Raw genomic sequence first — 26,122 nt, 5'->3', positions numbered from 1 at the left:
TTCGTCAAAATATTATTTCTATAGAAAACTTTGTCAAAATGTTATTTCTGTAGAAAATTTTATCTCTATAGAAATTTTTGTCAAAATTTGTATTTCTATAGAAAATTTTTTCTAAATTTTTTTTTGTCACAATTTTATTTCTATAGAAAATTTTGTTAAAATTTTATTTCTATAGATTTTGATTTCTATACAAAATTTTATCTCTATAGATAATTTTGTCAAAATTTGTATTTCTATAGAAATTTTTGTCAAAATTTTTATTTCTATAGAAAATTCTGTCAAAATTTTATTTCTATCGAAAACTTTTTAAGAATTTTATTTCTATCGGAAACTTTTTAAAAATTTTATTTCTATAGAAATATTTTGTCAAACTTTTATTTCTATAGAAAATTTTGTCAAAATTGTATTTCTTTAGAAAATTTCGTCTAAATTTTATTTCTATAGAAAATTTTGTCAAAATTTTATTTTGTATAGAAAATTTTGTCAAAATTTTATTTTGTATAGAAAATTTGGTAAAAATTTTATTTTGTATTGGAAATTTCGTCAAAATATTATTTCTATAGAAAATTTTGTAAAAATTTTATTTCTGTAGAAAATTTTATCTCTATAGAAATTTTTGTCAAAATTTTGATTTCTATAGAAAATTTTGTCAAAATTTTATTTCTAAAGAAAATTTTGTCAAAATTTTATTTCTATAGAAAATTTCGTCTAAATTTTATTTCTATAGAAAATTTTGTCAAAATTTTATTTTGTATAGAAAATTTTGTCAAAATTTTATTTTGTATAGAAAATTTTGTCAAAATTGTATTTCTTTAGAAAATTTCGTCAAAATTTTATTTCTTTAGAAAATTTTGTCAATATTTTATTTTGTATAGAAAATTTTGTCAAAATTTTATTTTGTATAGAAAATTTTGTCAAAATTTTATTTTGTATAGAAAATTTTGTCAAAATTTTATTTTGTATCGAAAATTTTGTCAAAATTTTATTTTGTATAGAAAATTTGGTCATAATTTTATTTTGTACTGGAAATTTCGTCAAAATATTATTTCTATAGAAAATTTTGTCAAAATTTTATTTCTGTAGAAAATTTTATCTCTATAGAAATTGTTGTCAAAATTTGTATTTCTATAGAAATGTTTGTCAAAATTTAGATTTCTATAAAAAATTTTGTCTAAATTTTATTTCTATAGAAAAAATTTTGTCAAACTTTTATTTCCATATAAAATATTCTCCAAATTTTGATTTCTATAGAAAAATTTGTCAATATTTTATATCTATGGAAAATTTTATGAAAATTTTATTTCTATGGAAAATTTTATGAAAATTTTATTTCTATAGAAAATTTTGTCAAAATTTTATTTCTATAGAAAATTTTGTCAAAATTTAATTTCTTTAGAAACTTCCGTCAAAATTTTATTTTGTATAGGAAATTTGGTCAAAATTTTATTTTGTATTGGAAATTTTGTCAAAATATTATTTCTATAGAAAATTTTGTCAAAATTTTATTTCTGTAGAAAATTTTATCTCTATAGAAATTTTTGTCAAAATTTGTATTTCAATAGAAATTTTTGTCAAAATTTAGATTTCTATAGAAAATTCTGTCAAAATTTTATGTCTATAGAAAATTTTGTCTAAATTTTATTTCTATAGGAAAATTTTGTCAAACTTTTATTTCCATATAAAATATTCTCCAAATTTTGATTTCTATAGAAAAATTTGTCAATATTTTATTTCTATAGAAAATTTTATGAAAATTTTATTTCTATAGAAAATTTTGTCAAAATTTTATTTCTATAGACAATTTTGTCAAAATTTAATTTCTTTAGAAAATTTCGTCAATATTTTATTTTGTGTAGGAAATTTGGCCAAAATTTTATTTTGTATTGGAAATTTTGTCAAAATTTTATTTTGTATTGGAAATTTCGTCAAAATATTATTTCTATAGAAAATTTTGTCAAAATTTTATTTCTGTAGAAAATTTTATTTCTAGAGAAAATTTTGTCGAAATTTTATTTTTATAGAAAATTTTCTCAATATTTTATTTCTGCAGAAAATTTTCTCAAATTTGCATTTCTATAGAAAATTTTGTCAAAATGTTACTTCTTTAGAAAATTTTGTCAAATTTTTATTTTGTACAGAAAAATTTGTCAAAAATTTTATTTTGTATTGGAAATTTCGTCAAAATTTTATTTTGTCTTGTAAATTGCGTCAAAATTGTATTTCTATAGAAAATTTTATTTCTGTAGAAAATTTTATCTCTATAGAAATTTTTGTCAAAATTTGTATTTCTATTGAAATTTATGTCAAAATTTTGATTTCTATAGAAAATTCTGTCAAAATTTTATTTCTATAGAAAAATTTTTCCAAATTTTATTTCTATAGAAAATTTTGTCCAAATTTTATTTCTATAGAAAATTTTCTCAAAATTTTATTTCTATAGAAAATTTTGTCAATATTTTGATTTCTATAGGAAATTTTGTCAATATTTTAATTGCTATAGAAATTTTTGTCAAAAATTTATTTCTATAGGAAACTTTGTCAAAATTTTATTTCTATATAAAATTTTTTCCAAATTTTTTTTTCTATAGAAAATTTTGTCCAAATTTTATTTCTATAGAAATTTTGTCAATATTTTATTTCTGCAGAAAAATTTCTCAAAATTGTATTTCTATAGAAAATTTTGCAAAATCTTATTTCTATAGAAGAATTTGTCAAAATTTTATTTCTATAGAAACTTTGGTAAAAAGTTCAAGTAATAATTATTTAAATTAATGGAAAAATATTTATATAATAATTTGTCAAATCGTTGTTTATTTATTTAGAACTTTGTGTTTAAATTCGTTAATTATGTTGTGATTTAAATTATTTTTTAATTTAATTATTATTTTTTTTTTATACATATTTGAATTAAATTTAATTTTTTTATTGTGTTTTTTCCGTTAGCTGCTTGGTTTAGTTTTCTCAAACAACTATTATTTTTTTTTATTTTCATATTTTAATAACACTTTTTTAATTTGAATAAATTAGCATTTTTTTAATTAATTTTTTTTTTTTGCACTGTAATATTATATATTTACATTTGGAGAATATGTAAATTTTTATTAGACATTAAAAATAAGCCCATACATTTTTTTCTTTATTGTTTTGTGATTAAATAAACTTTTCACTTTCAATAGACTGAATTATATTCTGCGGCCTATATCCACTTTCATTTTTTTTACGATGATGATTATAATTTGTGATTATACCACATAATATTCATTTCATTACTCCAAATTGATTTCATTTACTACAAATTATGCAAATAGCTATTGCAAAGTAAAAAAAAAAACAAAAACAAAGAACACGCAGAAAAAAACACGGCCTCCTCATCATAAACTACAGAAGACAAAAACAATTCGCATAAATTTAAAAACGATACAAAATTATACCGACATACAGCAGAAACAGTGGCCGAAAACGAAACGACGACAAAAACAAACCTCAATAACAACAGCACGCACCGGTGTTCTCGTCGCGAGTATTTAACACTCAATCGATGGTTGACAACTGAACGAATAAAAAAAATCTGTCAAAACAATACTCTCAGTTCAACCGAACAACTAACAAACTAACGAACGAGTGAGAGCCGAATAAACGAATGGAAAATAAAAGCCCCGCCACAAAAACTAACGAGCCATAAACTATGTAGGGGGTGAGGGTTAAATTAATCGTCTAGTCTCGTATAAATAGCTCCAAAATAAAGAGCCGCGAGAAGAAAGCAATGAATAAAGAGAAGAAACTAAAACAAAAGTCTTACCACAACGACTACACCACCTTCAAAAGCCTAACAAATTTAACAATAATATGAGAATAATCATTAGGCCAGATTTAGAGTTACCAACACTCACCGAATATCTGAATGAAAATCTATTCTCAAGTGCCATAGTAACAGCCCCATTTTTCAGATGGTTAAAATTATTAATGTAGCTGAACATTTTCTTTAGAAAATAATTAAAAACAATTTTTCGTATTCTTTAGAAAAAAAAAATAGGTGTTAGAATTTTTTGAAATATTTATTGCCATACGAAGCTTAAGATGGACACAATTTATATAAAATGTACTCATTTTTGCGAAATTCGAATTTATGAAAATTATGTATGTATGTATCTACGTACTTCATTTGAGTATACAAGTTTTTTACATTGGAGAAAAATTTACTAAAATCAACTAAATCAAGTTAAAATGACTTTGAAAACTTTTGTTGACATTTTTAAGGGCAAAAATATTTTGAAAATCGTCAATGTTGTTCATGCACAGAAAAAAATATCAACAAAGTATTTCCAATTAAAAAGTTAATTGAAATTGAAAAATTTTTCAATTAATAAATTGATTAATACAATAATCTTTTTAATCATTTTTATACCCTTCACCACTACTGTGGTACAGGGTATAATAAGTTTGTGCATTTGTATGTAACGCCAAGAAGGAAAAGTCTGAGACCCATCGTTTAGTATACCGATCGTCTTAGAATTAAATTCTGAGTCGATTTAGCGATGTCCGTCTGTCTGTCTGTCTGTCTGTCCGTCTGTCTGTTGATGTATTTTTGTGTGCAAAGTACAGCTCGCAGTTTTAGTCCGATTGTCCTAAAATTTGGTATAGGGTCCTGTTTCGGCTCAAAGACGATCCCTATTGATTTTGGAAAAAATCGGTTCAGATTTAGATATAGCTGCCATATATATTTTTCACCGATCTGGTCATAATTGGCGTGTATATCAAACGATCTTCCTCAAATTCCGTATTTTCAAAAAAATTCATTTGCCCACAGAGGCCAATTTTTTGCTCCGATTTAGTTGAAATTTTGCATAGGGAGTAGAATTAGCATTGTAGCTATGCGTGCCAAATTTGGTTGAAATCGGTTCAGATTTAGATATAGCTCTCATATATAGCTTTCGCCCGATTTACACTCAAATGATCACAGAGGCCAATTTTTTGCTCCGATTTAGTTGAAATTTTGCACTGGGAGTATAATTAGCATTGTAGCTATGCGTGCCAAATTTGGTTGAAATCGGTTCAGATTTAGATATAGCTCCCATATATAGCTTTCGCCCGATTTACACTCATATGACCACAGAGGCCAATTTTTAACCCCGATTTAGTTGAAATTTTGCATAGGGAGTAGAATTAGCATTGTAGCTATGCGTGCCAAATTTGGTTGACATCGGTTCAGATCTAGATTTAGCTCCCATATATATGTTTTTTTGATTTCGACCAACATTTTCCTTGTAAAATCGCCACTACTTAGTCGAAAATTTGAAAATATGACTATAATTTTCCTAAACTTTAAATGTTTCCCATATTTTTTTACTAAAATTGTGTTCCACCCTAGTGCATTAACCAACTTAAATTTTGAGTCTATAGATTTTGTAGAAGTCTATCAAATTCTGTCCAGATCGAGTGCTATTTAAATGTATATATTTGGGACAAACCTTTATATATAGCCCCCAACACATTTGACGGATGTGATATGGTATCGAAAATTTCGATCTACAAAGTGGTGCAGGGTATAATATAGTCGGCCCCGCCCGACTTTAGACTTTCCTTACTTGTTAATTAATACAATAATCTTTTTAATTAAGTCAGTGATTGAAAATTTTTGATTAAAAAATTAATTGATACAATTAAAGTTTGTAAATAATCAAACTCGGTAGACTAAGTCAGTTAAAAAAGTGATGGAATTTTATTTTCAAATTTTTAAATAAAAATTTATTTCAAACAATCAATTTTTTTAATCAAACTAAAAATACAAGGTCAGATAAGAAAGTAATTGAAAATAGTAACGTTCTTAATTCAAAATATTTTGCAATCAACATCAATTAAATTTTTAATTGAATCAATTAAAAGATTAATTGTAATTTTCAAATCAAATCAATTAATTTTTAATCATTTTTTTGTATGTCCAATTAAAACTGTATTTGATACTATCATTCTCGTGATTAAAAACATTCCAGTAAAAAAGTTAATTGGATCAATTAATTTCGTGATTGAATCAGAAAAATTTGCTTGTGTGTAGCTCATTTATACACCTGTAAGGTCGCCTAAATTCTATCCATGTATGGGAGGAAAATGGAAAATATACACAAACAAAGCATAAAGTTTTACTAAATTCGCATTTCCTACAAAATAGTACAGAATTTCTTAAAATTTGGTAATTTTACCAGAAATGCGCCCATATTGAACATCCTTATAATGAAGTATTCTCCAGTTAGCTTCTAATTTTAGTTTATCTTATTAAAAGAAGAGATATGATTATTTGTACGAAAATCCAAAGTACTTCACGTTTTATATCCGAAAGTTTTTTCGCAAAACATTTCAACTTTATTTCAAGATTTTCAAAAATTTCTTCAAAATTTAAAAAGTTCAACTCCGTAAACTATGTATCTAGAGTACGGAGCTAATATCGTCATTTTCGAGGCAAAAATCGGAATCATCTATTTTTTGAGTAAAAAATCTTCAAAATGCCAATAAATCAGCAAAATTGGCAGCCCTGATGGCAACACTTATGGGTTAATACCGTCATTTCTACCGATAGCTTTGTGATAAACATAAAGAGAGCGAGAGAGAGAGAGTGCTTGAAACAGAAACCAATGGAGAAAGAACTGAGGTAGAATCTCTGATACAAATTTGGTTAATTTGATGCATGTAATTAACAAAGAAAATAATTAACAAAATTATATAGATAATGCACCTACGAAATTAATTCTCTCTTGACTTATTTGTATAACAAATATAATGAATTAATATAAAAATCTCTTATTAAAGTAAACAAACCCACAAAATTACGGTGTATTAAAAAACAGAAAAAAGCATACAAGCCGTAAATTAAATGAAAGTTTGTTTTTAACGTTTAATGATCGTATGGATGTGTGTATTTGAAGGTTTTGCGATTAATACTCAGAGCCAAAAATTTACGACGACGACGAATGAGTAATAATTCCATTGTTCAATACATTTATTGTAGTCCTATAGATAACAAGGGATGGCAAGAGTGCGTGACAGAGATTGAAGCCATCGATCTTAATCGTCGCCGACAATATACTTTAGGTTAACGCCGCCGACGACTAGGCCGGCCTATACCGACTAAAAAGTGGCCGTTTATCTAATTGTTTAATAAAAAGTCGTATATTTTTTTCATTTTTTCCAGACGAAAATAAAACAAAACTTGCAACATGAAATAGATTAATTCAGTCATTCTATATACCGCTATAGTTGGGGAACACTCTGACTGAATACTTTTATAATCGGGTATAAAGCACCCTCTACAGGTATACGAAGATCACTCCAAGAGAAATAAGGTTGGCATCCAAATTTGTAGATGAAAGTCCTCTATCCGATGGTAACAACGAATATTGCAAAACAGGTTTGGGATATTGGTATGGCCTGAAAAAAAGTGATGGCAATGCTCTTCAAGAGAAATATGTCCACTAAATTCAAATGCACATTGATGCAAAAAAAAGTTAAATGTAGTCAAGGATTTTCGCCAAGGGTGTCCAAATAACCGTTTTTTTAAGTCGGTTTTCGTTATATCCGAAAATCTCAAAAACCGGTTTTCGGCTTTTTATTTTCCGATAATATAAAAATTAGTAAAAATGGTTTTTAAACACATATTTTATTTAAAAAAAAAAGAAATAAGTAATAACTCCTTGAGTAAAATGATAGAAAAATTGAGTGACGTTAACCCTGCACCCATTTTTTTTTTAATTTGACCGCACTTCTGAGAATCCCCACTACGTTGAAAACAGTCGTAAACGATATCCAAAACTCGTCGCAAAAGTGCCGTCACTATTGAGAAGTTATACCAATTACATGATTGCAATTATTAGGTGCCTTTTTAGATAAATTTAGAACGACGCCAATGAGCCCCTTCAAACTATCAGAAAAGTGTATTTTAAGATAGTTGTCAAAGAATCATTGTGGTCAAGTAAAATATGATTTTTTTAGGTGTTTATTAAATTGAATAAAAAGTTATAAATTATTCCAGATATAATATTTATACGAATAAAATACATTGAACATAATGCATTAAAAAAGGAAATATGGTGATTTATTAGTTGCAATTCTGCTGTAGATGTCTTTAGTTTAAATTGTCTGGCAAATAAAAACATATTTGAGACAATCATCACAATGCTTCTTCTAAATTCGGGTTTATTTGATCTCAAAGAAAAGACTTCAAAACAAAATGGAATTTGACTAAAATTCAAAAAAAATCCGCCCCTTTGAAGAAATATAGGACCAAAGTAGATAAAAATTTCATTGAAATACAGAAAACCGGATAACCGTTAGTCAAAAGCCAGTTTTCGCGGCTAACCGAAAATGCATTTATTTTCACTATCCGGTTCTGGTGAAAATAATTGCATTCTGGTGTAACTGTACCAATATTTGCTCCGCATGCATGATTTATTTCGATTGTCTTTCAACATGAATAGTTTGTGAACAAACAAAATTATCGGATTTATTTGCCAAAGAGGTTAGCTAAAAATCTACATCTTCCATTGGCTCTGCAGAACTCAAGCGCCGCAGATGGTAATGGTGTTGGCCGCCACGACGACCAGTGATTGGTCTCCGCTCGTATTCATCGACCGCGTGGTCAAAATAAATGCCGAATATTTTCGGGAAAATGTCTAAAAGAAATGACCATGCAGACTCGGCACCATCACATTCAGAACGCGTCAATCAAGAAAGGCATAAAAAGAATGTTCACCGCTTTATCTCTACCGTACAATGGCCACCAAAATCTCCGAATCTCAATCCGTAGGACTTTTGCGCCGGGGGCATTTAGGAGAGAAACATACAAAAGTATTGATCATCTCAAGACAGCGCTTCGCCGGGAATGGGCCAAAGTACCATAGTGCCGCTTGTGATGGCATTGTCGACAGTTTTTGATTTTTGATTTGACCATAAGGAAGCTCTATAAAAACAAACAAAAAAAATCAGAAATACGGGGTTTTAATACAATTTTTTATAAATTGCTTTCCAGGCCTTAAGTAGGCTCTGCAAAAAAAGTTTCTTAAAAACCCTTAGAATTAGGGTGTATGACATTAAATGTCGGTACTGCATAACAACTAAATTTTCGTACTGTAACTACACGCAGAGAAGGAATATGATCACATCAACCATGTTCCAAGAGCAAAATATTACTTTTTCACGGAAAACATGTAGCATGTTTGTCGAAACCATGTTCTTTTCTCGGAAATTATGTATCTGATTTGACGAGAAAAGAATATTTTTGCGACAAAAATGCTACATGGTCGCTGTGAAAAAGTAACATGGTGCTCTTGAAACATGTTTGAGGTGATCATATTCGTTCTCTGGGTGTACTTAGTATTTAGTTTCCAAAATGAAACAAGTAAATATTTAGTATTTAGTTTCCAACATGAAAATAAGGGGATGTAGCTCAGATGGTAGAGCGCTCGCTTAGCATGTGAGAGGTACGGGGATCGATGCCCCGCATCTCCAATATAATATTTTCCCCCTCACTGATAGAATTTTTGTTGTATTTTAAAGATAATTTATTAATTAATAAGAGGTTTTATTTGAAACGCCTCTATATTAAATGGAATTTACTTAGTCAAATCTTTTCCCAGACCTTATCAAAACTATTAAATAATTTCCAATGACCCTATACACGCGGCGTTCGCCGTCAACTATTTATAGGTATATAAACAATTGATTTTTTGTTTTTTGTCTATACAAAAAAAATTGTCTTTTCCAAAAACACGTTCGTCGTTCAAAATGCAGGCGTAAAAAGAAACACCATGAGAGACCGGTGCACAAGTAGCCAATGTGCTGGACAGATATAGATTACCAGACACAATTCAACATGAATGAAACTGGCCCACCGCCACCAACCGCCCATGTCAGCAAAAAGCAAATATTGATTTTATTTTGCTAACAATTCCTACTGGTCAAAACACATGGGGATGTAGCTCAGATGGTAGAGCGCTCGCTTAGCATGTGAGAGGTACGGGGATCGATGCCCCGCATCTCCAAATAAATTTTAGTCTATTGTTTTTTTGTTTTTTTTTTATTGATTTAGAATAGGTGGGATTAATTAATTTACTAAATAAAATGAGTCAACAAGTGGCAGTATTGTATTGATAAAATAAATTATATATAGACATTATAGAAGAACTTGCTATAGAAAATCTTTATTCATTCTAAGATCGATTTAAAAAATTCAAACAATCGAAGATATCCATTGGCGATAGTAAAAAAAAGACAATTTCAGTTTAAAATTCAAGTCTGGTTCTACCTACCTATCGACTCGTCGCCCTAATTGCATATCTAGATTTTTGTATCAATTTTTTTTATTGGTTTTCATAAAAAAAAGTTTAAATTGAGACTTAAGTACCATAGTCTTTTTCCACAAACAAAATCTCAAATTTTTGCCCAAATTTCATTGAGGTTGCCAAAATTTTGTTCGAGTTCATAATTGAAATTTACTAAAAATGATTTTTTTTAACGAATTGGTTTCAATTTCTAACTCTTCACTTCTCTATACATCATTTTTCCTAAGGTGATTGACTGAATAACTTTAAAGAGGTGGTTACTTTGAAAACATTAAACAAAAAAAAAAAAAAGAAATTCCTCAAAAGAATATAAAAAGTACATGCTATCAAATGGCAGCATGGTATTGTTTTATTTGTTGAATATGTAAGCTATTATGTTAATAACATGTAATTTCCATATAATTAACCTTAAATGGTACCATGTTGTAAGTAAAAGAAAACAATACAACTACACTTGCACGTTAGATATGAAATTCCATTGGTATTTCCCGTATACCAAGTGGTAAATTCTAATACACCGCACAGGGGTTTTATTGTTTATTTTGAATTTTTGAAAAGAACAACTCCCTTATAGAGTTGACAGAATTTTTTTGAAAGAGATCTTAGAGCGCACGAGAAATGCACTATGGGGATAGAGAAACGGTTGGCACTCGTGCCACAATTTGAAGAAAATTAAAAAAAAAAATCTATTACATTTAAAAAAATCTTATTTTGAAATTTCTATTAGTATGACGAAAAAATATTTTTCTTGGAAAGAAATGTTTTATATTAGCACTTTATTCGATTATTTGCAATATTATATATTATGCTCCTATTAACGACAATTTTTGGATGTATATACAATGTGCGTGAAGATAAATTCCGAATTTAATTAGTACAGACACAAACCATTTTTTTTGCAGAGCTCTGTTAATTAGTTAACAGAGCTTCATAAAGGAGCTAACAGAGCACTGTAAAGAGTTAACAGAGGTATTTTCTGTCCTAACCAATGACAGATTTATTTTTTGATCACCAGGAAAAATATTAAATGGTCTTCCTGACCAATTTACTTTATCTAAAACTAAACCACCCACTTGTGGCATTGTCACTCACAGCTACATCCACACATATGTCTAAAAATTTTGCAGAAAATTGAGTTTTTAGGCAAAATTTTTTGGGAGGATGGGACTCCAGTGGCCATTGTGGCCAAATGGACAATTGTCCCACTATGACCCATACACCATATGAAAGAGCATGAAGAGCTCTATCGATATTTGATAGAATTTTGTAGATCCGCCGGTCAGCTTTGGAGAAAAATCAATTTCCTTGTAAAATTCTGGACAGGATGCCTCCAGTGGCCATTGTGGCCGAATGGACAATTGTCCCACTATGACCCATACACCATATGAAAGAGCATAAAGAGCTCTATCGATATTTGATAGAATTTTTTAGATCCGCCGGTCAGTTTTGGAGAAAAATCAATTTCCTTGTAAAATTCTGGACAGGATGCCTCCAGTGGCCATTGTGGCCAAACGGACAATTGTCCCACTATGACCCATACACCATATGAAAGAGCATGAAGAGCTCTATCGATATTTGATAGATTTTTTTAGATCCGCCGGTCAGTTTTGGAGAAAAATAAAATTCTTTATAAAATTCTGGACAGGATGCCTCCAGTGGCCATTGTGGCCAAATGGACAATTGTCCCACTATGACCCATACACCATATGAAAGAGCATGAAGAGCTCTATCGATATTTGATAGAATTTTTTAGATCCGCCGGTCAGTTTTGGAGAAAAATAAAATTCTTTATAAAATTCTGGACAGGATGCCTCCAGTGGCCATTGTGGCCGAATGGACAATTGTCCCACTATGACCCATACACCATATGAAAGAGCATAAAGAGCTCTATCGATATTTGATAGAATTTTTTAGATCCGCCGGTCAGTTTTGGAGAAAAATCAATTTCCTTGTAAAATTCTGGACAGGATGCCTCCAGTGGCCATTGTGGCCAAACGGACAATTGTCCCACTATGACCCATACACCATATGAAAGAGCATGAAGAGCTCTATCGATATTTGATAGAATTTTTTAGATCCGCCGGTCAGTTTTGGAGAAAAATCAATTTCCTTGTAAAATTCTGGACAGGATGCCTCCAGTGGCCATTGTGGCCAAACGGACAATTGTCCCACTATGGTGTATGGGTCATAGTGGGACAATTGTCCGTTTGGCCACAATGGCCATTGGAGGCATCCTGTCCAGAATTTTACAAGGAAATTGATTTTTCTCCAAAACTGACCGGCGGATCTAAAAAATTCTATCAAATATCGATAGAGCTCTTCATGCTCTTTCATATGGTGTATGGGTCATAGTGGGACAATTGTCCGTTTGGCCACAATGGCCACTGGAGGCATCCTGTCCAGAATTTTACAAGGAAATTGATTTTTCTCCAAAACTGACCGGCGGATCTAAAAAATTCTATCAAATATCGATAGAGCTCTTCATGCTCTTTCATATGGTGTATGGGTCATAGTGGGACAATTGTCCATTTGGCCACAATGGCCACTGGAGGCATCCTGTCCAGAATTTTATAAAGAATTTTATTTTTCTCCAAAACTGACCGGCGGATCTAAAAAAATCTATCAAATATCGATAGAGCTCTTCATGCTCTTTCATATGGTGTATGGGTCATAGTGGGACAATTGTCCATTTGGCCACAATGGCCACTGGAGGCATCCTGTCCAGAATTTTATAAAGAATTTTATTTTTCTCCAAAACTGACCGGCGAATCTAAAAAATTCTATCAAATATCGATAGAGCTCTTCATGCTCTTTCATATGGTGTATGGGTCATAGTGGGACAATTGTCCATTTGGCCACAATGGCCACTGGAGGCATCCTGTCCAGAATTTTATAAAGAATTTTATTTTTCTCCAAAACTGACCGGCGGATCTACAAAATTCTATCAAATATCGATAGAGCTCTTCATGCTCTTTCATATGGTGTATGGGTCATAGTGGGACAATTGTCCATTTGGCCACAATGGCCACTGGAGGCATCCTGTCAAGCATTTTATAAAGAATTTTATTTTTCTCCAAAACTGACCGGCGGATCTAAAAAATTCTATCAAATATCGATAGAGCTCTTCATGCTCTTTCATATGGTGTATGGGTCATAGTGGGACAATTGTCCGTTTGGCCACAATGGCCACTGGAGGCATCCTGTCCAGAATTTTACAAGGAAATTGATTTTTCTCCAAAACTGACCGGCGGATCTAAAAAATTCTATCAAATATCGATAGAGCTCTTCATGCTCTTTCATATGGTGTATGGGTCATAGTGGGACAATTGTCCGTTTGGCCACAATGGCCACTGGAGGCATCCTGTCCAGAATTTTACAAGGAAATTGATTTTTCTCCAAAACTGACCGGCGGATCTAAAAAATTCTATCAAATATCGATAGAGCTCTTTATGCTCTTTCATATGGGTTATGGGTCATATTGGGACAATTGTCCATTCGGCCACAATGGCCACTGGAGGCATCCTGTCCAGAATTTTACAAGGAAATTGATTTTTCTCCAAAACTGACCGGCGGATCTACAAAATTCTATCAAATATCGATAGAGCTCTTCATGCTCTTTCATATGGTGTATGGGTCATAGTGGGACAATTGTCCATTTGGCCACAATGGCCACTGGAGTCCCATCCTCCCAAAAAATTTTGCCTAAAAACTCAATTTTCTGCAAAATTTTTAGACATATGTGTGGATGTAGCTGTGAGTGACAATGCCACAAGTGGGTGGTTTAGTTTTAGATAAAGTAAATTGGTCAGGAAGACCATTTAATATTTTTCCTGGTGATCAAAAAATAAATCTGTCATTGGTTAGGACAGAAAATACCTCTGTTAACTCTTTACAGTGCTCTGTTAGCTCCTTTATGAAGCTCTGTTAACTAATTAACAGAGCTCTGCAAAAAAAAATGGTTTGTGTCTGTACTAATTAAATTCGGAATTTATCTTCACGCACATGTATATACATATACCTTGAATTGTGTCGAATTTTAAATGTTTTAACGATTTCTATAGAAAATTTTGTCAAAATTTTATTTCTATAGAAAAGTTTCTAAAAATTTTCTATATATTGAAAAGTTTCTAAAAATGTTCTATATATAAACAATTTTTTTAAAATTTTATTTCTATAGAAAATTTTTTTCAAAATTTTATTTTTATAGAAAATTTTGACAAAATTTTATTTCTATAGAAAATTTTGTCACAATTTTATTTCTATAGAAAATTTTGTCAAAATTTTATTTCTATAGAAAATTTTGTAAAAATTTTATTTCTATAGAAAATGTTGTCAAATTTTTATTTCTATAGTAAATTTTTTCAAAACTTTATTTCTATAGAAAAATTTGTTAACACTTTATTTCTATAGAATTTTTTTTTCAAATTTTTATTCCTATAGATTTTTTTTTTTTAATTTTATTTCTATAGAAAATTTTGTCAAAATGTTATTTCTATTGACAAAATTTTATTTTTATAGAGAATTTTATCAAAATTATATTTTTATAGAAAATTTTGTCAAAATTTTATTTCTATAGAAATTTTTTTCAAAATTTTATTTTTATAGAAAATTTTTTCAAGATTTTAGTTCTATAGAAAATTTTGTCAAAATTTTATTTCTATAAAATTATGACAAAATTTGCCAAAATTTAATTTCTATAGAGAATTTAGTCAAAATTTTATTCCAATAGAAAACTTTGTCAAAACTTTATTTCGATAGAAAATTTTGTCAAAATTTTATTTCTATAGAAAATTTTGTCAAAATTTTATTTCTATAGAAAATTTTGTCAAAATTTTATTTATATAGAAAATTTTGTCAAAATTTTATTTCTATAGAAAATTTTGTCAAAATTTTATTTCTATAGAAAATTTTGTCAAAATTTTATTTCTATAGAAAATTTTGTCAAAATTTTATTTTTATAGAAAATTGATTTACCTCTTAGTTGAAGAGGTATATCTAAAGGTAAAATCTACCAAAACATCAAGAATTGCACCATTCTATCAAACAGTACAAAATCTACAATTTTTGGTTGAATTCTACTAACAATGGTAACCGTGGATAAAGATCGTAATCTCACACATAAAATAAATTTTTGAAAAACTTGAAAATCTTTCCATACAAATTTCCATTATTTCTATAGATTTTTTTTCAAAATTTTATTTCTATAGAATATTTTGTCAAAATTTTATTTCCATAAAAATGTCAAAATTGTATTTCCATAAAAAGTGTCAAAATTTTATTTTTATAGAAAATTTTCTCAAAATTTTATTTCTATAGAAAATTTTGTCAAAATTTTATTTTTATAGAAAATTGTGGCAAAATTTTATTTCTTTAGAAAATTTTGGCAATATTTTATTTCTATAGAAAATGTTGGCAAAAAAATTTTGTCAAAATTTTATTTCTATAGAAATTTTTGTCAAAATTTTATTTCTATAGAAAATTTTCTCAAAATTTTATTTTTATAGAAAATTTTTTAAAAATTTTATTTCTATAGAAATTTTTATTAAAATTTTATTTCTATAGAAAATTTTGTCAAAGTTTTATTTCTCTAGAAAATTTTGCTAAAGTTTTGTTTCTATAGAAGATTTTGTCAAAATTTTATTTCTATAGAACATTTTCTCAAAATTTTATTTCTATAGAAAATATTGTCAAAATTTTATTTTTATAGAAAATTGATTTACCTCTTAGTTGAAGAGGTATATCTAAAGGTAAAATCTACCAAAACATCAAGATTTTGTCAAAATTGTATTTCGATAGAAAATGTTGTCAAAAAAATTTTTTTTCTATAGAAAATTTTTTCAAAACTTTATTTCTATAGAAAATTGTGGCAAAATTTTATTTCTATAGAAAATGTTTTCAAAATTTTATTTCTATAGAAAATTTTGTCAAAATTTTATTTCTATAGAAAATTTTGTCAAAATTGTATTTCTATCGAAAATTTTGTCAAAATTTTATTTCTATAGAAATTTTTATCAAAATTTTATTTCTATAGAAAATTTTGTCAAAATTTTATTTCTATAGAAAATTTTGTCAAAATTTTTATTTATTTTGTCAAAATTTTATTTCTATAGAAAATGTTATCAAAATTTTATTTCTATAGATTTTATTTCCTTAGAAAGAAAAAAAATACTCCATGACATACAGGAATTTCATTTGTCTAAAATTTCGTTCCGGAGGAAAGTATATTTTCTTTGAGTATGTTTATACGTAAGATCTGGCAACATTGGTAATTTCAGTAAATGAAGCGAATTAGTCGTATGAAGGAAATTAAACCGAGGTTTAATAGCCCTAAACGCACCTAATAAGAATAGAAACGAAAGAAAACAGGTTACGCATAAATCCTGTAAAATATCTATAAAGATAAAGCAAAAAAATTAAAGATAAAAAAATTTCCAGCCCATCCAACCCAACTACCATTCTTTGTTATTATAAGAGGCAAAGAAAAAAAAAAATAAATGCTATAAAAAAAAAACTTAATGAAAACTATGAAACACCGCATGTATAAGAAACAAACGTAAAATATAATACAACTATCTAACTGAGAGGATTTCAAAGTGATATGAAATGGAAGAAAACAAAAACAACCATTCTTATATTTATTTCATTTAAACGTACACAATACAAACGACAACGACAAAGAAGAAGAACAGAAACGAAGACAGCAGCAAACACATGTGTGAAAACAACGCGGAAAGATAAACTGGGGACTAGGGCACTAAAAAAAGCTTCATAATCAAAATCAAACAAAAAAAAGAGCGATGAAGGCGACAACAGGAATCGAAGCCAGTCAAGCGCACATTGACTCATTTCAAATAAAAAGTGAGCGCGCGCATACAAACAAAGAGCAAAACAAGTAAAACCACGATGAAGAAGAACAAAAAACCCCCAGACGCCTTTGATGTAATCAACAACAAGAAAACGTGCAAGAATAGCAACAACAACAACATTAAGTGGAAGGCTTTTCGGATGATACGAACAAGACAAGTTAAATTCTCAGCTTTCATTGCCCGTAGTGTTCTTTGTACACAGCCCCCTTTGTGAAAACCTAACTCACTCTCTCTTCCGTTCTTCCTCTCTCCAACTCTCATACACACACAAGCTCTACGCAGGCATAGTTTTTGCATTTGTCATTTTGTAACAGGAAACAAATGCAGAGAAAGAAGAAGATGAACGCGGTAAATAGACGTGTATTTAATATCATGTGAATTCTCACAAAGGGGTGCGGTGCTTGCTGCTAGGTTTGTGGATAGAAAATTCAAATTTATTACTGTAATATAAACGCATGGTATGTTTTCATATGATCTCGTGGAAAAACACAACTGTATAGGGTAGGTTTGAGTAGAAACACAACAAACGTTTTTGCAAGCATCAGTAGCCTTAATACTACTGCCATCCATCTTTTCGAATTAAGTTTTTCCTCGTGAATTCATATAACAGATTAAAATAAAGAGAGTACATGTTGGAAATAGAGAGATTATAATTTAGCAAATTATCGCTCAAATGTCAACAAATGTTCTGAACTTATGTCCTGATGTTAATGCTCTCATTAAACTTTATAATGTACAGTGGATGTATCAGAGATGATAATTAGCAAGTGTATATTGGTACTAAATACACTTCGAATAGGTACTGTTTGAGGAGAAAAGGTATGGTTTCATTATATCACCAGATTGAATGGACCGTATTTCTCTGTTCCAAAGGAGTAAGTTATGTCATTTTTTTAAGGCAAAAGTATGCAGGAAATAACGATTTTCTAACGGCGAGTTCGGCAAAGAATTTGCCGCCTATATCGTGCGACTTAATGCTTTAGTTAAATCCCGTGTCTATACAGACATGGCCGCTTCAATTGATTAAGATTCCGGCCGAAATATTAGAAAAAGTATGCCATAATTGTATTAAAAAGATGGATCATTTGAAGAGCAATAGCGGTTAACATTTGTATGCAAGTCAAATAAAGATTTCATGCATTTTTCCGAATTTTCCTTTTTTCAACTTCCTATATCTCTTAAAAATTCACCCTTTATTACGTTTTGGATATAGATTGGTGAGGACAATTGAATAAATTTTTAACCCTGGAAAGTCATCCTTATTTTTTGTACATTAACGTCATCCTTCGTCATTTTGACTACGGCTTATTTCACGGCGCTATAATTTGCATCGTGAGCAAACATGAGAACCAAAATTGAGTTTATTTCCTTATTCAATTTGTTTTTAATTAGTATAAGACAAAAATTCATAAAATGGTTGAATTAGTATAATTTAAATTTATCATTTCCTAATCCACCAAAATGCATTTTAAATCGAAAATGAAATTATGCGTCGTCATTTTGACGAAGGATGACTGTCCAGGGTTAAATATCAGTACATATTGGTTTATCCCCCACCCCTTGACTGGGGATTGGCTAACTCGAATGCATATGTTTGAGACATTAGAAAATGAGATGTGTTTTTTTTTGGTGGGGTTTCCTGGATTTCGCTTTGTTCAATTTCTCTTATTCTCCCATTTGTTGGGACATTAAACATAAACAATAAATAACTAAGAAAATGCCGGTTGAATATGCTATGGGTTGAAGTCCCCATTCCTGCAAACCTTTTGCTTTCACTCTCTCTTTCTCTTTTGCGCTAACGTTTTCATCCTTCTAAAATAAAATAAATCCTTCTCTGTACTCAATAGAGAGAAAGGATGAATAAGCTTAACATAAATGGTTTCACTCTGGACGAGACTGAAAATCACTACGGCATGTATGTTGATTAGGCATATTTTTATGGCTATGATACAACCAAATGTAAAGTCGTGATAAGTCGAAATATAGCAAGCCACAGCAATGGTTGTCGAAACCAGATCCGTTTTCATGCCAAGTTGCCAAATTTCATAAAACACGCGACCTACCATGTGTGTGTTAAATCTTGATTTTCCTTTTTCCCTCTTAATTCTTTGCTATAAATTATTATATTCCTGTTCTGTTGTCTTAATTATTGAGATTGTGATAGAAGAAAAAGGCTAATTTATAATAGATTCGGTCTACTTTTCGATTCGTTAATATAATAAATAATATAATAAATAAATAAAAGCGGCTAAGGACTCTGAAACATTGTATGCAACAGTTGTGACATCTGACTAAATAAATAATGACCCCAATTAAAAATAATTCCATAGGTAGGACATTTAAATTATTTTTATGACAAGCACTCCAAGGGAGGATAACATGCGGCCTGCAAGGATTCCTGCAAGATCTAGATTAAGCTGAAAAGATCTGTCTGCTAGCACACAACTACAATTATATCGTGTGTAATCTTGATTCCATGCCCAAAATTGCGACCAAAGCTGGACTTCTTATGAATATAGGAAAAAATTAAAACAATGAGGATAAGAACATCAAATGACCGCCCATTCCGTCTATAATACAAACCGCTTGAAGATGTGAAATCTTTTCTGTATCTGGGTAGTTATATTGGAGTTATATTGGACAGGAAGATAAACTTTGAGCTTAATATTGAAGAAAGTGCGAGAAAAGCCATGCTACCTTTCTACTCTAGCAAAAAGGCAATAGGAAAAATGTTGGGACTAAAACCGTTTTTTTTTTCAAACTGAAATATTAGCAATGAAAGAGGTGGCAAATTGGCTGATAATTAATGTTCCAATGATATATGTTCCATTAATATATGCTCAGACAATCAACCTGTGGTGCAATGGTTAGCATGCCCGCCTTGCATACACAAGGTCGTGGGTTCGATTCCTGCTACGACCGAACGCCAAAAAGTTTTTCAGCGGTGGATTATCCCACCTCAGTAATGCTGGTGACATTTCTGAGGGTTTTAAAGCTTCTCTAAGTGGTTTCACTGGAATGTGGAACGCCGTTCGAACTCGGCTATAAAAAGGAGGTCCCTTGTCATTGAGCTTAGCATGGAATCGGGCAGCACTCAGTGATAAGAGAGAAGTTCACCACTGTGGTATCACAATGGACTGAATAGTCTAAGTGAGCCTGATACATCGGGCTGCCACATAACCTAACCTAACCTAACCTAACCTAACCTAACCTGCAATAAAATCTTTGGACTCTGTTTTCGACAGCGGCCATCAACTGCCGCAAATCCCTCAATGAGATGGCTGAGCAGTACAATATTCACCCAATATGGGCGCCTGGCCACATGAACATACCAGGAAACAGCGAAGCAAATGAGTTAGCAAGGCCAGAAACCATATTCCAGGGGAACTAGAATCTGTTGGTATGCCTCTGGCTACCTGCAAGCTTATACTGCGTGAGAAAGCTATTATGATGGCAAATGACCGATGGGAGAATTGCAAGGGTTGCAACGACACAACGATATGGTCCCATCTAAACTTAAGCCGCACACTAGATATGTTTGCTTTTTCAAGACGTCAGAAATTACTCCTGATATCTGCTATAACGGGTCGCTGCCTGATAGTACGACTACGAATTTTAGTAGCATACAGCTTTAAATTACTGGCTTATCTGGAATATGGTAACTTAAGTAGTCTACTAATGTTTTTGGAACAATCTGGTTTGTTCAGCAGATGAAGTAATCGAGTACGTTCAGGGGTTAAAACTAGAAGTGCCCATATGTAATAGGTACTTTTAGTTAAAAAGTAATCGGCGGGTTCATTCCCTGACTCGAACTGCTTTGAGATTAGTTATAGAATAAAACAATCTTACATGTACATGTACATATAGCGGTCCTGTGATGGCTATGGAGCAGTCCCTTTAGATTGCAAAATTTTTTGAAAATCCTTGACAAAATGTTCATGGTTACATTCATATCCTCAATCTTAAGTTTTGCATTAAATTCTTCTTACCTAGCGTATAGATCTGCACGTCATTGCCATTGGTCGTCATTCCACCATCAAGTATCTCTTAGAGAAAAAATATTCCATAACTTATAGGCGAAATCCAACAACGATGACTACTCACCCATGTACAGGTAGAAAAAAATATGAGGTTTCTTCAAAACATATAGAATATTCCGCTCCATACTCTATGTGTTCATTGTCCCAACCTATGAGAGATATACCACGTACCACTCAAAGCCATTTCGCATGCATTCTGAGAAAGTTTCATTCTCGTTTTGTGTGTTTTCATTTTCATTCTTTATCCATTCGTAGACATGGAGGAACAAGTACAACCAGAAATGTGATGATGATATGATGGTGGCTATGCCATTACATTCCTATACAATACATGACACCATGCATAACAAGATCCCAACTATCCTGATGTTTGAAAAAGAAATCTAAATATGCATCCACGAAACGTATGAAGGGGCCAAAACTTCATTCACTTCGATGCATGTGTATAACCCCTAGTCGTTCTTTGACAAGACTTTAACAATTCCTGTTGGGGTTATTGTAATGGTGGCAGTGGTTGTTGCTGTTGTTTGTGGAAATGTGTGTTTGGGTTTCGTGATACAATTACGGACACGTGAAACTGTTGGTAAAATAATGAGGAGTTCAACGAAAGATAGAACAAGCATTGCAAATCGTTATTGGGACAATGCCTCTTCTCTTGCTCTCTTGATTTTTGCAATGTTGCAACAAGTCCACCAACTAGAATATCTGTGGTAAATGCTTTGGAGGAAATGACTCTTCTAATTATAAAAAACAAAAAATTTTCTGCTGAAAGAAATGTCTTCTCATCAACTCTTGCGATGTTTATGTGGTTTGAAGGCATCTATCTATTTTGGGTTATAAATTGTGGATATACATTTATAGACCTTAGACTAATTGAAAGAATTTTTCTGGTTTTTAGGATAGTCATAGATGAGTCATTTGCTTTATGGCGATTAGAAGATATGTGCAAAGTAACAATATAAGAATTTTTCGGAATTTTACGGCCAATTGTGGTTAGGGAAAGTACACATATTTTCATACCTCATAAGGAAAAACTAAAACTTAGCAAACAGACAAGAGAGGGATCCAAAATTTGACTTTGGACATCAGACTTATGGTCAAAAATTGGACATTCTTTGTATTCATGTGTGGTATTTCAAAATTGGCTGGACTATCTAAAATGATTCGTTTAAAACAAGCCACATTTCAGAAAAAAATCGAAGGAAAAATCCCACATGCCTTGGGGAATCCTGATCATAGAAAAGGCAAATAACATCCTTAAAAATGCAAAGTTCATGGTGGTTTCCAGGGACTGGCTTATAGAAATACACGCAAGAATTGTACGTGAGTGTATTGTAAGTGAAAAACTAATGACATTTCAAAGCCTTTTGCGAGGTCGTGCCACCTTCGTACTTGACATTAAGCCCAAACAAATTGGAAATGCGAAAATTATTTTAAACCATAGGTGTGAGCCGGTCCATTTTTATTTGCTTTAGAGAGGGCCAGAGTTGATGATGGCGCTGACAAGGATTTTCCAAGGATTTTCACCCGTCAACAAATGAATGATTTCAAAAAGAGTGCTTAACAATACGGCAGACCCTGAGTTTCTTGCCATTGTTGCGTCATTTCATCATTAAGGAGCAGGTCAAGACTTCTACGATGGGGCATAACGACCAGCAGAGATGTGTGTGAAGATAAATTTTAAAATTTAACTTTAACAGAGCAATTTTAACAGGTTAACAGAGCTATGTTAACGGTTAACAGAGCTCTTTTATGTAAAAAAATTGGAAATTTGAATTTAATTTTAGATTAAAACTTAAAAAATGGCGTTGTATGTGCATTAAAATTAAAAACACAACTCAATAATAATAGAAAACACAATGAGTAATAACTAACTTAAAGGAATATTAGGAGTATATATCTCAGAACTGTTAAAGAATGGCTGGTTGCAAAAATAAGTGGTAATAAATTGATTTGTTTAAAGTATGAAATTGGAGATAGATAGGTTGATAAAACTGGTACCACATATAGCTCTCGTCGAGTGCTATCAGAAAGTACAAGAGTTATATTCCAAATTCATTTCAGATGCGAGAAATTTTGAAATTTTAGAAATCTGGAATGGCCCACTGTGCTGGAATGGAAAAAGATAGGTTAATGAAACTGGTACCACATATAGCCCTCGTCGAGAGCTATCAGAATATATACGTGTTGTATTCCGAATCCATTTCAGATTCGAGCAATTTTGAATGTAAAGTTAAATGATAAAAATCTAAAGTGGCCCACTGTGCTGGATTACAAATAGATAGGTAAATGAAACTGGTACCACATATAGGCCTTTTTGGGCGCTATTAGAATCTACAAGAGTTATATTCTGAATCCATTTCAGATTCGAGAAATTTTGACTCTAAAATTAAATTTTAAAAATCTAAAATGGCCCACTGTACTGGAATGGAAAAAGATAGGTCAATGAAACTGGTACCACATATAGCCCTCGTCGAGAGCTATCAGAATATATAAGCATTATAATTCAAGTCCATTTCAGATTCGAGAAATTTTGATTCAAAAGAAAAATTTTATAAATATGAAATGGCCCACTGTGCTGGAATGGAGAATGATAGGCCACTGAAACTGGTTTCACATATAGCCCTCGTCGAGAGCTATTAGAATGTATAATCACTACATTCCAAATTCATTTCAAATTCAAGAAATTTTGAAATTAAAGTTAAATTTAAATTTGAAAAATATAAACTGGCCCACTGTGCTGGACACGAAAAAGATAGGTCAACCAAACTTCTACCACAAATAGCCCTTGTCGAGTGCTATAAGAATCTATAGGCATTATATTCCGAATCCATTTCAGATTCGAGAAATTTTGAAATTAAAGTTAAATTTTAAAAGTCTGAAATGGCCCACTGTGCTGTGGAATGGGGGAAAGATAGGTCAATGAAACTGGTACCACATATAGCCTTCGACGAGAGGCATCAGAATATATAATTGCTATATTCTAAATTTATTTCGAAATATTGTCAAAATTAGAAATAAATTACGACATATTTTCCTTTTGAAATTTACCTCTGTACCTGTGTAGCAAAATGTGTTAAACCTCGCTGTTATTAATATGACATAACATACTTTACTCTGAGAGTCGCTCTCTTGATTCGACTCTCAACAGATGTTGTGAAAATAACATAGCAGTGTCTCACCATTACCTCATGTATTTTTGAAGTTAAATTTTAAAATAGAAAAATTCAATTTTTTTCAAAATCGTTAAAAGATAGGCGAATGAAATTAACGTCAATAATAGCTCTTATCTGAATCTATGAGAATATGTAAACATTATATTCGGAATCCATTTCAGATTTGAGAAATTTTGACTCTAAAATTAAATTTTAAAAATCTAAAGTGGCCCACTGTGCTGGAATGGGAAAAGATAGATTACTGAAACTGGTAGTACATATAGCCCTCGTCGAGAGCTATCAGAATTTATAAGAATTATATTCCAAATCCATTTGAGATTCGAAAAATTTTGAAATTAAAGTTAAATTTTAAAAATATGGTATGTCCCATTGTGCTGAAATGGAGAAAGATAGGACAATAAAACTGCTTCCACATATAGCCCTCGTCGAGAGCTATCAGAATATATAAGCGTTATATTCCGAATCCATTTCAGATTCGAGAAATTGTGACTCTAAAATTAAATTTTAAAAATCTCAAATGGCCCACTGTGCTGGAATGGGAAAAGGTAGGTTAATGAAACTGGTAGTACATATAGCCCTCGCCAAGAGCTATCAGAATTTATAAGCACTATATTCCAAATCAATTTCAGATTCGAGAAATTTTGAAATTAAAGTTAAATTTTAAAAATCAAAAATGGCCCACTGTGCTGGAATGGGGAAAGATAGGTCAATGAAACTGGTACCACATATAGTCCTCATCGAGAGCTATTAGAGTATATAAGCGTTATATTCCAAATCCATTTCAGATTCGAGAAAATTTGAAATTAAAGTTAAATTTTAAAAGTCTCAAAGGGCCCACTGTGCTGGAATGGGGAAAGATAGGTTAATGAAACTGGTACCACATATAGCCCTCGTCGAGAGCTATTAGAGTATATAGGCGTTATATTCCAAATCCATTTCAGATTCGAGAAAATTTGAAATTAAAGTTAAATTTTAAAAATATGAAATGGCCCACTGTGCTGGAATGGAGAAAGATAGGTCAATGAAACTGGTACCACATATAGCCCTCGTTGAGAGCTATCAGAATTTATAAGCACTATATTCCAAATCCATTTCAAATTCGAGAAATTTTGACTCTAAAATTAAATTTTAAAAATCTAAAATGGCCCACTGTGCTGGAATGGGAAAAGATAGGTTAATGAAACTGGTAGTACAAACAGCCCTCGTCGAGAGCTATCAGAATTTATAAGCATTATATTCCAAATCCATTTCAGATTCGAAAAATTTTGAAATTAAAGTTAAATTTTAAAAATCCAAAATGGCCCACTGTGCTGGAATGGGGAAAGATAGGTTAATGAAACTGGGAGCACATATAGCCCTCGTCGAGAGCTATCAGAATTTATAAGCATTATATTCCAAATCAATTTCAGATTCGAGAAATTTTGAAATTAAAGTTAAATTTTAAAAATAGGATATGGCCCATTGTGCTGAAATGGAGAAAGATAGGTCAATAAGACTGGTCCCACATATAGCCCTCGTCGAGAGCTATCAGAATATATAAGCATTATATTCCGAATAAATTTCAGATTGGAGAAAGCGTGAAATTAAAGTTAACTTTTAAAAATTTAAATGGCCCACTGTGCTGGACACGAAAAAGATAGGTTCATAAAACTGGTACCACTTATAGCCCTCGTCGGGAGCTATCATAATATGTAAGCATTATATTCCGAATC

The 26,122-nt window shown here is 30.9% G+C and overlaps 1 protein-coding gene and 2 non-coding genes across 3 annotated transcripts in view; 2 read left to right on the top strand and 1 right to left on the bottom strand.

Moving 5' to 3' along the window:
* LOC142224640 (maternal protein pumilio-like) overlaps nt 1-26,122 on the bottom strand; it is a 138,246-nt gene that overhangs the window by 81,307 nt on the left and 30,817 nt on the right. The window lies entirely within an intron of this gene.
* Nucleotides 9,423-9,495, top strand: TRNAA-AGC (transfer RNA alanine (anticodon AGC)). Its single transcript has one exon. It is a non-coding gene; the product is annotated as a tRNA-Ala (tRNA).
* Nucleotides 9,956-10,028, top strand: TRNAA-AGC (transfer RNA alanine (anticodon AGC)). Its single transcript has one exon. It is a non-coding gene; the product is annotated as a tRNA-Ala (tRNA).

The sequence above is a fragment of the Haematobia irritans genome, chromosome 1 (assembly GCF_050003625.1).
Source record: "Haematobia irritans isolate KBUSLIRL chromosome 1, ASM5000362v1, whole genome shotgun sequence".
Classification (NCBI taxonomy): domain Eukaryota; kingdom Metazoa; phylum Arthropoda; class Insecta; order Diptera; family Muscidae; genus Haematobia; species Haematobia irritans.
Note: the sequence above shows the minus strand (reverse complement) of the source record. Positions and strands in the feature narration are given on the sequence as shown.